This window comes from Staurois parvus, unplaced genomic scaffold (genome assembly GCF_062004578.1).
Source record: "Staurois parvus isolate SC_StPar_1 unplaced genomic scaffold, SC_StPar_1.0 ptg000282l, whole genome shotgun sequence".
NCBI lineage: Eukaryota > Metazoa > Chordata > Amphibia > Anura > Ranidae > Staurois > Staurois parvus.
In genome coordinates, this window is record NW_028318078.1 from 5,910,127 (window position 1) to 5,925,840 (window position 15,714).

The following is a 15,714-nucleotide window of genomic DNA, read 5'->3' on the forward strand; positions in this document are numbered from 1 at the left end:
CACTATCACCATCATATCCTGCTTAGGATATAATCACTTGTGTCATTTAGTTTGTCACGGGTTTTTTAATTAATTACATTCATATGTATGTATTTATTTAGGGGATGTGAGTAGCGCTGCATCATTTTATATATCCTTTGGAATACTGTGTCCAGTTCTGAAGACCTCACTTATAAAATGATAGAACAAGTCCAGAGACCAGCAACAAAATGGAGAAAGGTCTGAACAATAAAACATATCAGGAGAGACTTCAGCACAGTCTGGAGGAAAGAAGGGAAAGGACAGACATGATTGAAACCATTAACTACATCAAAGTAAAAATAAGGTTCAGGAAGGCAGTATTTCAAATATGAAGCCAAGATCAAAAATATGGGGACATGACTTCAAACTAGCATAAGGAAAGTTCAAAACTAATCTGAGAAAATATTTTTTTTTACTGAACGAGTAGTTGATGCTTGGAATAGACTTCAAACTGAGGTTATGTTAAAAGGAAAGTATGGACAAAGCATGTTTGGCCATGTTTCTCCTCTGGGTCACCGCAGTGCACTTACTTGTGTACTCCTGTGATCCAGAATCAGCCAACAGTGGGCTAAAGTCCACTGTCAGCTGACATCAAATAGCCGCTCCAGGCCCAGGAAGGATCCTGACTTTTTGTTTGGATCCAGCCAGATGCCTGATCGGCGGCTGGATCAGCCTCTCAATGAACTGCTGAGAGACTAAGCCAGCCAATCCCACCCTCACTCCTGCCTGGAGCTCCAGTGAGCACTGGAGGAACAGAGCAGAGAGTGGTGACTAACAGTTCATCGCTTCTCGGCCTTTTGGCTAAGATCAAGTGTAGTATCTGTTCTTATCAGTGTCCAGTGGGGGTGCTCCCAGCCATTCTAGCTGTTGTCTGTTGTATAGTACCCTCACTGGTATGATGGGGGTCTGGAAGGCCAGTATCGGGGGGACAGAAACTGGGGAGCGCCACGAGTTAAGCTGGGGCCCTGGGAGTAATTCCCCTGAGAAAGCTGGAAGGACCCAGTACCTCCTGATTTGGACGGATCTACCTTGGTCTGGCCAGGGGCTGGGAAGGCAGAGAGTCCGCAAACACAGTGCCCCCTGAGTAGACGCCTCAGGGGTGCTCTGAGTAGCACTTGGTTGTGGGACCCCATGTTGTGAAAGAGCACATGGTCACTGCGTTTAAACACTTTTTGCACTGCGCCTCTAGGACCGGGCCTTTTGGCCAAGTCCTGGGCAATTTTTTTGCTATAGGCCTCAGGGCCTGGTCAGTGCACGATTTGGCACGACCACTTTTTTATTTTTATAGATTTATTTCATTATTTATTTATTTATTTTTACACTCCCACGTTTGTCACTTTTTACTTATGTGTGTGTTTTCTTCTTATGATGATGGGTGTGGGTCCTCGGGCCTGCCCTGAAGTCTAGAGGGAGGATGTGTCGCCTTTTGGTTCCTTCCTCCCCTGTTCCTAGGGGTTTTCTCTTCGGGAGAGCCCCCTGACCAAGTACTGGATGTCCGGCTTCAGCTGGACATAAGGAACGGTGGTCCACCAGGCCTTTTGGCCAGGAGGACCAAATGGGAACCTTGTCCCTGTCAGGAGCTTCGTGCCTCGGGGGATCAGGGTAGTGGTCCAACCCCTTCGGGGGTAGGACAAAGCACACCCCTAAGTGCACTTTTTGTGTGGTGTTTTTGCACTTGCACTTTTTTGTGAAACACTTACGGGTTTTTCATTGTAGTTTGCACGTTTGCGGACTTTAAAAAAAAAAAAAAAAAAAAAAAAACAGTTCTCTGCTCAGGGCAGATGGAGAACTGAACAATCAGTAGTCATCTGATCACTCAGTTCTTAGAGCTAGCAGGGGACAACTGCAGCATGGAGGTGAGCATGGGTGTTTGTTTTTGTAAAACCCCAAACTTCTCATTTAACCTTTTGCTGGGATGAACAAAACATACAGTAGAGAGAAGCATGGAGATGCTTACCTTTCCCACAGAAAATGCTGTTCCCGGCCCCCAATTATATCGGGCCAATTATATCACCATAAGCCCAAACTATTGGTAACATGGTCTCTGTCATAAGGGCAGATCAACCAGTCTGAACTCTGATGACTCCCTTTCACAAAGATTATCTGCTAATCTGTAACCTAAAAATTAAAAAAAAAACATACATAATTTCCTTCTGCTAAGTAACAGCAATTTAAAAAGTGTTAAAGTGAACCAATGGACTAACCTACGGAATTATTTTTGAAATGGTCTTATTTTTATCATTAACCAATGGACTTGTTTTATTTTACCAATGGATATATTTTATCTGGGTTGCCCCAGATCCATATAGCAAATGCGACTTCATTTTATAATTCTCAGTGTTACACGGTTTCAAAAATCCAAGCACTCCATTATGACAATAGCTGTGGTTGGTCACTGGCACCTGCCCTGTGCTTTCCTACTAGCCAACAAATGTGATGGGTGTCCTCAATGGCCAATAGGAAATTGCAGGGGGAGGACAGATGAATCATGTAAATTACAATCAACACCTGCATGATAAGGCACCGAGATTTTGTGGATAGTGCTTTGAAGATAAACTAAAAATGCAACCGGAGATCTGGAGACGCCAGCTCTAAGTAAGGCACTAATAGTCACTTATTGCTGCATTACAGTTTGAATTGACATTGTTTACTCATGTAAATCAAAATTTGCTGCTATTTTCTCTTAGTCATTGTGGTTTTCAAAGCGGTGATGGCCTCCAAATCTTGCCTATTTGAGATTGTATTATGTAATTTTGTCAGTAATTTTAAAGTTTATGTAGATTCTAACTATAAATGGGCAGCACAGTGGCTAAATGGTTAGCACTTTCGCTTGGCAGTACTAGGGTCATTGGTTTGAATCCCAACCAAGGCACCACCTGCCTGGAGTTTGCATGTTCTCCCTGTGCCTGCGTGGGTTCCCTCAGGGTACTTGGGTTTCCTCCCACACTCCAAAGACATGCTGGTAGGTGAATTGACTCCTGTCTAAATTGGCCCTAGTGTGTGTATGTATGAATGTAAGTTAGGGACCTTAGACTGTACGCCCCCTTGAGGGTTACAGACTAATGTGAATGTACAATATATATGTAAAGCGCTGCGTAAATTGACGGCACTATATAAGTACCTGTAATAAATAAATAAATAAACTTCATTGCTAACTTTCAGTCTGTTAAATATACCAGTTAGTTTAGCAAAAGATAACTGGACAGGGCTGATACCACTGAATCCAAAAGAATGCTGAGTGCTGTCAGCCTACAATGGGACTTAAGCTGGTCATAGGCCAGTGGGTTGAAGGAAAAAAACAACAGGTTCCTCCATCTACACAAATGAGATGGATGGAAGAATTCCCCCCAACCCCTCCACTGAGATGTATTCTGACAGCGGGACCTGCTGCTGTCAGAATACACTGACCAGCGGCTGCAGCTAATTGGCGGAAAATTGCTGGAATGTTTTCCAGCATGTCCCTTTCGACAGAAGTTGATCAAACACTCATTTTGTTCAGCAGGGACAGCCACAGAATAAATGAAGTGCAGGCAAGACTTGCTGGACGGACCAAATTTCAATCAGTGTATGGCCAGCCTTAAAAGCTGAGATCTTTTCTAGCAGATCAACGGTACATGCGGGTCATTATAGGGGTGAAACACAGGCATACAGTATGTGCACGTATTGAAGAAATGTTGTTTTTTGCCTGATATTGTACACTTTAAATACCGTACTGGATGAATTTTTAAATAATGAAGTACCGTTTAACATTCATCCATATAAAGTATACACAAGTTATTGTACAAGCATGCTGGATTCTTATCCATTACTTAGCGGAAGATATGCTTAAATCTGTTACACATACATAAATCATATGCACTAAACTCTGACACGTGTGGATAAGGATGGTTTATATTTTGTTGTTTGCGTTTACTTATGACAAAATAGCTTTCTTCCAGATTGAGGAAAACACTGCCATATGTTTGAACGATATTGTTGTTCCCATGAATATTCAGGTCCGCAACCACTATAGCGAATGTTGAGTCCAGAAGGCATGACTCTTTCTGAATTAACATAATACAATCTATAGTTAAAGATTGGAAAACATCAAAGAACACGAACAGCCCAGTCGGGAAACTTGCTTTGAAACACGACTTGCTACTTCCGAGGAACTTTGGTCAAGGATGTTTTCTGTTGAAGCTCTATTTTTTTTTTCTTAACCACTTAAGCTCCTGAAGATTTTACCCCCTTCATGACCAAGGCATTTTTTGCTATTTGGCACTGCACTACTTTTACTGGCAATTGCACGGTCATGCAATGCTGTACCCAAATGAAGTGAATTTTTTATCACACATATAGAGCTTTCTTTTAGTGGTATTTAATCACCACCTTTTTTTTTTAATTATTATTATATAAAGGAAAAAAAAGACTGAAAATTTTGAACTTTTTGCTATAAAATATATCCAATAAATAATGAAAAAAAATCGAATTTCTCCATACATTTAGACCAAAATGTATTCTGCTACGTCTTTGGCCCAAAAAAATCCCAATAAGTGTTTATTAATTGGTTATATGAAAGTTATTGCATCTACAAACTAAGGTATATGTACCGGAATTTGTATTAATTTATTTTTATATTAATAATAGCTATGATCAGCGGATTATACTGGGACTGTGATAGTGCGGAAGGCAATCTGACACTAACTGACACTTTTTGGGAACTGACTAACTGCCACTGACATCACCAGTGATAGTAATATAGTGATCAGTGCTAATACTATACACTGTTACTGTAGTAATGATGCTGGCTTTGAAGGTGTTAACATCTAGGGGCAATCAAAGGGTTAACTGTGTGCCTAACAATGTGTACTCTGTGTAATATGTGCTGATTTTACTAAGTGATGTGCCTGTTTTTACTCCTCTTTGCAGGGATAAAAAAATGACACATTGCTGCTGTCTGTACAGAACTATTCTACAGAGTTCTATTCTGTCATTTGCTAAGCTGATCAGCAGGTCCCAGCCATAAATTATTGGCCGGGACCTGCTGATCAGATTGTGCTGTGGTGATTGGCAGCACAGATGGGGAGGCACACATGTGCGCACCTATTATCTGGATGTATGTGATCTGGCGCAGAAGAGTGTATCTGAATGGGCCAGTCGGCAAGTAGTTTAAGATGAATTCCCAGCACAAAAACTTTCATGTAAATATATTCTCAATGGTTACAAAGGATATAAATTCACTTTTGTATTCACCAAAGGCATTTGCCTTTACCTTGTAACGATAGTGATGACATCACCACTGTGCTGCACTTATCCAGTGCAGAGAGCAGAACTGTGGGAGGGGCCCAGAAGGCTTCAGCCAACAGGTTGCCTATAGAAAACTACAGAATGGGCGGATACAAGACCAGTCACCTTGCACAAGGAGAGAGAGCAGCAGTGGCTGGTCCTAATACAGGAGGCTCCTACACAGAGGTAAAGTTTCACACTGGATTACTACACAGATCTAGAAGATATACACAAAACGCACCAAGATCTATGCACCATATCAGAGTGTGGCTGATTCACTAACCTGGTGCACCGAACATGCAGTCTAATCCATCACGGCATACTGTGTTGCTATGAGTGTCATGATATTGTTTTCCCATCTCTGCAGTCTCCCTGGGTCAGCAAACTTTTACAGACCTGCAGTGAGGTGAACGATCCTGGGAATGTTTTATAATCACTACTTCTGAGTGGCATGGTGCCCCCCTCAAGTGGCACCCAGGACATGTACAATCAATTTATTTATGCAACTAGCATATTCTCATTAATGGCAGATCTTTGGTAACGCTTGGCTTTTCAAGAAATAGGTAAATAAATCCAGTGCATTTTCATTACTCAGGATTAAGGCTCGAGCACCGTCGCTTGTTTTCGTGTGCAATTTTGTGTTATGTGGCGTAACGAGCCATGTCCGAGGTGATCAGCCTTAAAAAGTCCCATACACCAAGATGTCCAAACACTTTACGTCAAAGGATTATAGGCCTGAAACTGAAAATATTTGAAAAGCTTTAAGGCCTAACGCACCTGAAGCCTTAGATGGAAGACTGTAAATGGTTGTTTATGTTCTGAAAATAAACACCAGCATTAGGTACACAAGTTATAAACAGCTCAAGACCACCTCATCTTATAGCAAAACACTCTGTATTCCCTCACAGCTTCCATGAAAAGGAGAACTCCCAGCTTTAGTCTTTAACCCAGTGCTGTCCAACTCTAGGACCGCAACCCTCCAACATTTCATGGCTACTGTTATGCTGGCATGAATTTCGGAGGACTCCTGCTGGAAATCGTGCCTGGGTGGCCCTGTTGGCACTACATGGCTCCACAAACTTCAATCTGAAAGCATTAACGTGTATGGCTAGCTTTAGTACCAGACTAATGTAAATTTAGAGACTGTCAATGTTCATACATCAGCAAGCAGAAAACTCAGCACACGGGTAAGTACATGATTTTTAGAAAACGAGATACCAACTTCTCCCTTCAGGAAATATTCATGTAAGTAAATAAATGCTGAACAAAACTAATGTAGAAAATCAAATACATTTCAAGTAGTTTGAGTAAAGATGTCATGAAATGAACACCGAGACAGTCACAGTCAAACTCCTTCATAAAATACTAGTTTCTGAGCTGTTATTCTGAGCCAAAGGAATTAAAGTGGTTGTAAAACTTAGAAATGAAATATAAACAAAGCATATAAGTGTAATTTCTATCTGCCACTTTATTCTCATACCATCAGCATGAATCACTTCTGACACGTTTTCCTGACACCAGGAAAAATGGTGACAGGGGAGGGACCTCCAGCAGATTGACAGCCTCAGCTCTGTTCCTATAGGCTGGTTGGGGGGACTGTCTCTTCCCTCTCCTTCACTGAACTGTCTCTTCCCTCGCCAAGCTCCCCTCACTGAACTCTGCAAAGTGTAATTTCAGATCTTTGCCCCCTTTTTTCTGAACTCAGACAAGTTTATAAATTCAGCACATTGAATGGATGTAGAGAAGAGAAAACTGCAGAGAGGTACAACTTATGTAGGAGGATTTGTTTAATCTCTGTGTATCACCCAAGGTCAGTCACTTCAATGGGTATATGTAAGGGTTTACAACCACTTTAATACCGTGGGCCATGTTACTATAGTGAGTCTGATGCTGGTGGCAACTCAACAGCAACAAAATTACTTAAAAGCAAAGCAACCACTCACCTGCTTCTAAAGTGGGCCTCTCTTGCTGGCAAGCACAACTCTGCAGCAATTTGGCCAGCAAGACAGCAACACTGTACAAAGTGAGTGCTGTATTTAAATTGAAACTCCAGGCTAGCTGCAAAAACAAATATTGAATGCCCCCCACATATACAGTTTATGCTGCTTGTATAGTTTTGGGAGCTCTAATAGGGTGAATTACTTACCATACTCTACGGCCCCCCAGGCTTCCTCTTGCCCTTCAACCAGTCCCTTGAAGCTGCTTTTCTCCATTTTTGTGGCTGCCCCTTTATTGACATCATCACGTCTGAAGCTGATATATACATATGTGTGATAGTGCTGGAATAGTAAAAGTGAGGTGCTGGTTCGACCTAGGGCTGATGCTGCTTTGAAATCCTCATCAAGAGCACCCAGTAGACGAAAAGTCTGTGTTGGGTATTGAGGAGTGTCCAGTACAAAGATTTGTGATGCTTCAAGGTCTAATCCAAATATTTACTGAAAAAGAGCATCAGAAGAAGCCAACACATTTGAAGGGAGATGACCCCCTCCTCAGGGATGAAGCCATGGATGTGATTTGACTCAAGGTAAGATGTGAATGAAAAGACTTATAACAAGGCTGTCAATTGTGGTCAAGTTGTAAGCCACTCACATATACAGTGATAACTCGGTTCATGAACGCTTCTGTTCATGAACAACTCAGTTCACAAACCGAAGAGTTCGCAAAAATTTGCTTCGGTTCACGAACACAAGCCACGGCCATTTTTCCTGCTCTGACTCATGGTCCTGACTTCCTGCAGGCGAGATCGTAGTCACAGACAGACACTGAAAGTGTACTGTGAAGACACTTACAGTACTGAAAAGCTTTTTGGTGTACTTTTTAGCACATGCTGTACAGCACTGTACATCCCTGTACACACTTGCTGTAAATCTTTTTTGTGTGCATTTTAGCACATACTGTACCGGACAACCAGTATGGCTCCAAAGAAAATTCAGAGCAAGCATGGTGGGAAGAACAAAGCATGGAACGGTAATGTAGGTGACCAGAACCTGCAGAGCGGTAATGAAGGTGACAAGCATATGCAGAGCAAGCATGTTGTTTAAAAGAAAGTGCAGAGTGGTAATAAAGGTGACCAGAACGTGCAGAGCGGTAATGAAGGTGACCAGAACGTGCAGAGTGGTAATGAAGGTGACCAGAACGTGCAGAGCGGTAATAAAGGTGACCAGAACGTGCAGAGCGGTAATGAAGGTGACCAGAACATGCAGAGCGGTAATGAAGGTGACCAGAATGTGCAGAGCAAGCATGTTGTTAAAAAGAAAGTGCAGAGTGGTAATGAAGGTGACCAGAACGTGCAGAGCGGTAATGAAGGTGACCAGAAGCACCACCCTAACATAACTGTAATGAACAGAGTGTTGAATCTGATGAATGATAAAGTGATCTCTCATTTCCGAAGGGTTATGCAGCACAGGAAAAGAGAAGTGACATTAAACAGATTTTTCACTAAAACTGAGCCTGCAGCTAAGAGACAAAGAAGAGAGGAAACCCCCGAAGGAGATCTCCCCAATGTCCTTATGGAGGGGGATTCTCCCTCCGAACAATAACCGCCTCCCACCCGCCTTCCTATCCTCGATGCCAGAAGTCGTCTCAAGCAAGGTTAGTGTTCTCTCTCTTCATACTGTACTATACAGTACTTTGTTTCATATTTTTGTGGTTCAAAAACAAAAAAAAAGTTCAGAACGGATTAACCTTATTTACATTGAACCTTATAGGAAAATTTGATTCGGTTTGCGACCAAATTCAGTTCGCGGCCACGTTCGCAGGGGTCAGAACTGATTAACCTGATTTACATTCAACCCTATGGGAAAATTTGCCTTGGTTTGCGACCAATTCGGTTCGCGACCAGAGTCGTGGAATGAATTAAGTTTGTGAACCGAGGTATTACTGTACTGCTTTTCAATCTAAGGGGCCCTAATAGAGTGTATTGCTTACCATTATCTACAGCCCCATAGGCTTCCCCTCTGCCCTTCAACCAGTCCCTTAAAGCTACTTTTCTCCAATTTTCTGGCTGGCTCTTTAGTGACATCATCAAGTGTGAAGCTGATGTGCATGTGTGATAGCGTTGAACTAGTAGAAGTGAGGTATTGGTACTGCTGGATGTAAATTGGAGCAAGTCCTCCTTCAAAAGGCATAGCAACCAATGAAGGTGTAGTGTAAGCAGAGTTTGTCCCGACCCTGGGCTGTTGCCTCATTAAAAACACTCAGTAGACAACATAGTCTGGGTTGGGTATTAAGGAGCATTTAGTACACAGGTTTGTGACACTTCAAGGTCTAATCCAAATATTTATTGAATAAGAGCATCAGAAGAAGCCAACACATTTCAAGGGAGATGCCATTCCGCCCCCTCAAGGCTGAAGCCATGGATATGATTTGACTCAAATTGAGATGTGAATGAGAAGACCTATAATAAGGCTTGGTCTAAACTGTCAATTCTGGTCAAGTTCTAAGCCATCCACATACAGTTGTGTTCAAAATAATAGCAGTCAGACATCACTAACCTGATCAATCACTGTTTTTGGTAGAAATGATATTCCTACACGGCAAATAATTTACTAGCAGGTGTAGTAGAGTAATAGAAATCCAACAGACCCAACAGTCATGACATGCATGCTGCTGATTCTGTGTAATTGTATCACTAATTGAAAGGGGCATGTTCAAAATAATAGCAGTGTGGAGTTCTATTAGTGAGGTCATTCATTCTTTGAAAAACAGGTGGCAATTATTACCCTTATTTAAGGAAGGAAGGCAGCAAATGTTGTACATGCTGGTTACAGTGCTTTTCTCTCTGAAATTCTGAGGAAAATGGGTCGTTCCAGACATTGTTCAGAAGAACAGCGTACCTCGATTAAAATGTTGATTGGAGAGGGGAAAACATATAAAGAAATGCAGAAAATGATAGGCTGCTCAGCTAAAATGATGGCAAATGCTTTAAAATGGCAACCAAAACCTGAAAGACGTGGAAGAAAGCAAAAAATTACCATTTGAATGGATAGAAGAATAGCCAAAATGGCAAGGACTCAGCCAACAATCAGCTCCAGGAAGATCAAAGAAGGTCAAAAGTTACCTGTGAGTACTGTTACAATTAGAAGACGCCTATGTGAAGCCCAGCTATCTGCAAGAAGCCCCCGCAAAGTCCCACTGTTGAAAAAAAGAAATGTGCTGAAGAGGTTACAATTCGCCAAAGAGCACATTGACTGGCCTAAAGAGAAACGGCGCAACATTTTGTGGACTGATGAAAGTAAGATTGTTCTTTTGGGTCTAGCGGCTGGAGACAGTTTGTCCGACGACCCCCAAACACTAAATTCAAGCCACAGTACACTGTGAAGACAGTGAAGCATGGTTGCGTAAGCATCATGATATGGGGATGTTTCTCATACTACGGTGTTGGGCCTATTTATCGCATACCAGGGATCATGGATCAGTTTGAATACATCAGAATACTTGAAGAGGTCATGCTGCCTTATGCTGAAGAGGAAATGCCCTTGAAATGGGTGTTCCAACAAGAAAACGACCCCAAACACACCAGTAAACGTGCAACATCTTGGTTCCAGACCAACAAGATTGACGTTATGGAGTGGCCAGAAATAGGTGCCAGAAGTTGGTTGACTCCATGCAACACAGATGTACAGCAGTTCTCAGAAACAGTGCTTATACAACTAAATATTACTTAAGTGATTTAAAGGAAAGCAAAATCTTCAAACATTTTTCAGTTTATATAGTGAATGTTTGAGTTTGTAAAGAAGAATACAAACACTGCTATTTTTTTGAACAGTCTAATATTCACTTTTCTTCAATTTTTTTTAGAGGAACAACACAAATTTGATATTTTTCTTCATGTTTTGATTTGGAATAGAATGTGCAGTGTTCCCAATGCATTTGTGTGTATGGAAATAAAAGCTATTAGAAGGATTCTTCAACACACTGCTATTATTTTGAACACAACTGTATATAGGATTGTCACGGTATACGGGCCCGTACCAATTATTGATTTCAGTTAATCCCCTTAATTCCCTGTACCAAACGTCCCTCAGATTCTCTCTCTGTATGTCCTCCGTGTCACTCTGCCAAATGGCCAAATTCAATTATTGTGGCTTCCCCCCTCCCAGCCAGCTTGTTGCCAGATTGCTGTATGTCCTCAAGTTGCCCTCCATAATTCCCGGCACCGGCCCCTCTGATATCCCCTCTGGCATCCTGGCCCTCATTGTGTCCCCTGTTGCCAGCTCGATTCATCCCTGGGGTCTAGTGTCCCCCCCTCTACCTCTCATTCTGCCGCAGTGCGATGAGAGGTGTGACTCTCACCACCCCTGCCCTATCTTCTCCCTCTCTGGCCTTGGCCGGAGAGGAGAAGGTGGCGAGGCTCACACCTCTCCGCGGAGAGGTGCGAGCCTCCCGCAGGGATGGCCCATGCTACGGCGTCTCACTGACAGCACCTCAGCCCTGTCATCCGCAGCACGGGCACGTGAAGTTCCCGCGCTTGTGAAAGTCCCTGGACAAAGGCCGCGCTCACGAGAGGCACTCCGGGGTTGTTGTTCAGCACTGCGCCAACCACCAAAGGAGCCCAGCTGCGGCAGGACCTTTGGGGCCCAGACTCTACAAACCACCCTAGCCGAACGGGGAACCGCACTGCCAGCTGCCAGAGACCCCCAGCAGGGGAGGGATTGCCTACCAGCTGCCAGAGACCCCCCAGCAAGGGAGATTGCCTGCTAGCTGCCAGAGACCCCCAAGCAAGGGAGAGATTGCCTGCTAGCTGCCCAAGACCCCCAGTCCAGGGGAGGGATTGCCTACCAGCTGCCAGAGACCCCAGCAAGGGAGAGATTGCCTGCTAGCTGCCCGAGACCCCCAGTCCAGGGGAGGGATTGCCTGCCAGCTGCCAGAGACCCCTAGCACAGGGGAGGGATTGCCTGCCAGCTGCCTGAGGGCTCAGCCCAGAAGGGGAGACCACCCGCATGATCCGGACTTCAACAGGTACCTGTGTTCCACTTTCTGTCCCTGGGAGACCAGGCACCCTGTTGGATCCGTAAGTATATGCATTCTCCCTGTTTTACCTGAACTGTTCCTGTACTGCCCCCTACCCCCCCTGTTGGATTACAATTGCTGCAGAGACTCTCCCTTGCCTCTCGGTGTTGGACTATAAGTGTTTCAGCCCCCTTGCTACCCTGTACTGGCAAATTTACCCTCCCCGCAAGTTTCTCTATTGTGTGACTGTCATCTGTTTGTCCCAATAAAGCTTTTGTGTTTGCCATCCACTCTGTGTGTTCTGTCCTGCCTACCCTCCGTCACAAGGATATACTGCTTTTTAATCTAGGAGGCCATAACAGAGTTGATTGCTTACCATACGCTACGGTCTTGCAGGCTTCCTTTCTGCCCGTCAACCAGTTCCTCAAAGCCACTCTTCTTCAGTTGTGTAGCCACCCCTTCAATGACATCATTAAGTATGAAAACAAAACAGCTAGCATATTTCAGGGGCAACATCACTTCTCCACAATCAGGGCTAAACTCAGAATAAACCTTAGATGAGAAAACAGTGACGCCGCAGATCTATATTAGAACCAGTTGTTACTCCATGAGGAGAGTTTAATACTACTAACATTATTGTTGACAATTAAAATTATCTTGAACTCCCTCATCTGTTTTTGGTATTTCTAAGGCTTGAGTTACTGTTGGATGCCCATTTATGGAAGCCTTGCTGCGTGTGAGCCGCCTGGCCAGAGCTATTGAGCTTGTTAAAGTCTTCCTTTATCTGACCTCATGTACAAGTTTAAAATTTCCCAGCCCCTCTTTAAATATGTTGTTCTGGTGATCAACAATTATGATGCAGGACCAGAGGCCACCGCTGCTCCTGCCCTGTATGTGATAACATTGAGGGCCCATCCACTTTTTAGGGCTCAAGAGGAGAAGACTGGCGTACCAACTGCCACCAAAGGTGTAAGGCAAGTACACTAAGGGGGCTTTCAACTTTTTATTTTTACAGCCAGCCCAGAGTTGGGCTTTAAAGTGGTTAACCCTTACCTACACCACCTGAAGTGACTTGCCTCAGATGATACATTGAGATGAAGTAAATCCTCACTAATAAGTTGTATCTGTTTATCTGCAGCATTATCTTCTCTACATCAGTTCAAAGTCCAGAATTTACACATCATTCCTTAGCTTTAGGAGGCAGGGGGCAAGGATCCAATGTCACACACTGCAGAGCATAGAACAAAGAGCTAAGTATAATCTGAGACCTGAGTGGAAGGAATAGATACACATACCCTCTACACAGTCTCAAATGAATCATGCACAGATGAGGCTGTGAATCACCTGCTATGTGATGGAGGGGGGGCAGAAGCATGTCTCAGGATTGCTTGCTATCAGCATAAACTGCCAGAAGTGACTGACACAGATAGCAGAGGAATGAGAGAGGAGACAGAAATCACACTAGGTGATTGGAATAGAGAAAAATACACACTATAGAAGGATATGCTTTGTTCTTTTTTTCATTTCAGAGGTTTACAACCACTTTAATGGCTATCTTGTTGGCAAGTTGTCACCAGCAACATAATTACTTTTTTCAAGTCATTAACTCAAAGGAAGGTCAGCACAACAACCAGACAACTGGTATTTGCAAGAAGGGGTTACAAATGATAGCTGCCATATTTCCCTGATGACAGATATACATTATGGTCACCAAAAAGTATGCACTTCTGCAATCTTTACCTTGTACAAAATTTTGCTATTATTCAAGATTTATATAGAGCCAACAGTTTCCGCAGCACTTTACAAAAAAGGGAGGCAGTACCCTTACATTACAATTGAAGACAAGAGGGTTAGGAGAGCACTGTTTGTAAGAGCTTACAATCTAAAAGGAAGGGTAAGTGTTACAAGAGGTAATAACTGTGTGGGAATGAATTATTCAAGAAAGTAAAAATCATTTGTAGGATAGAGGCAGAAAAGGTTTGCCTGTAGAGATTTGTCAGGGATTGCCTAAAGGCAGACACAGTAGGTGATAGCTGTACAGGTTGGGGTAGAAATTTCAAAGGATAGATGCTGTGGAGAAGTCCTTGGCATGAGCATGGAAGGAAACGATGAAGGAACTAGAGAGCAGGAGGTTGCTTGATATTCTGAGACAAAGTTGTTAACGTAGTTGGGGTCAGAGTTGTGGATAACTTTGTATGTTGTTTTTACCATTTAAATTTGATTTGTTGGGCGATCAGAAGCCAGTGGAGGGATTGGCAGAGAAGGGTGGCAAACACTGAGCAGTTGGTAAGGTGAATTATTCTGGAAGCAGCATGCAAGATAGCTACAATAGACTGAAGGGGAGATAGCCTGTGCAGATCTTCTGCATTTTTTAAAGAAAAGAGGGCCCAAAGGGATATTCCAGGCACCCTGCACTTGCTTATACCACATGTTCTGACTGCACATAATATATTTCCTAATTAGTTATCGAGGATCAAATGAACTGTGCACATCCATACAAATAAAAACAGTACAGGTGAAACTCGAAAAATTAGAATATCGTGCAAACGTTCATTCATTTCAGTAATGCAACTTAAAAGGTGAAACTAATATATGAGATAGACTCATTACATGCAAAGCAAGATAGTTCAAGGTGTGATTTGTCATAATTGTGATGATTATGGCTTGCAGCTCATGAAAACCCCAAATCCACAATCTCAGAAAATTAGAATATTACATGCAATCAACAAAACAAGGATTGTACATAGAATAATATCGGACCAATAGCCTCCTTCAGCTCTTCTGCATTGTTCGGTCTCATGTCTCTAATCTTTCTCTTGGCTATGCCCCAAAGATTCTCTATGGGGTTCAGGTCAGGCGAGTTTGCTGGCCAATCAAGCACAGTAATCCCACAATCATTGAACCAGGTTTTGGTGCTTTTGGCAGTGTGGGCAGGTGCCAGGTCCTGCTGGAAAATGAAGTCAGCATCCCCATAAAGCTCGCCTGCAGAAGAAAGCATGAATTGCTCCAAAATCTCGTGGTAGACGGCTGCCTTGGCCCTGGACTTAATGAAGCACAGTGGACCAACACCAGCAGATGACATGGCTCCCCAAATCAACACAGACTGGAAACTTCACACTGGACTTCAGTCATCTTCCTTTCTTCCTCCATACTCTGGGTCCTTGGTTTCCAAATGAGATGCAAAAGTTACTCCCATCAGAAAAGAGGACTTTGGACCACTGAGCAACAGACCAGGTCTGTTTTTCTTTAGCCCAGGTAAGACGCTTCTGATGTTGTTTGTTGTTCAGGAGCGGTTTGACAAGAGAAATACGACATTTGAAGCCCATGTCCAGGATCCGTCTGTGTGTGGTGGCTCTTGAATGGCCTTTTGAATGGCCTTTTCCTGACAATCCTCTCCAGGCTGCTGTCATCCCTGCTGCTTGTGCACCTTTTTCTTCCACACTTTTCCCTTCCACATAACTTTCTATTAATGTGCTT

At 43.2% G+C, this 15,714-nt stretch overlaps 1 protein-coding gene and 1 pseudogene across 11 annotated transcripts in view; one reads left to right on the forward strand and one right to left on the reverse strand.

The window, feature by feature from the left end:
* The window catches only part of ERC2 (ELKS/RAB6-interacting/CAST family member 2), a 1,463,345-nt gene that overhangs the window by 748,690 nt on the left and 698,941 nt on the right, over positions 1-15,714 (reverse strand). The gene's annotated exons all lie outside the window — the stretch shown is intronic.
* LOC149458624 (U2 spliceosomal RNA) lies at positions 803-911 on the forward strand (annotated as a pseudogene).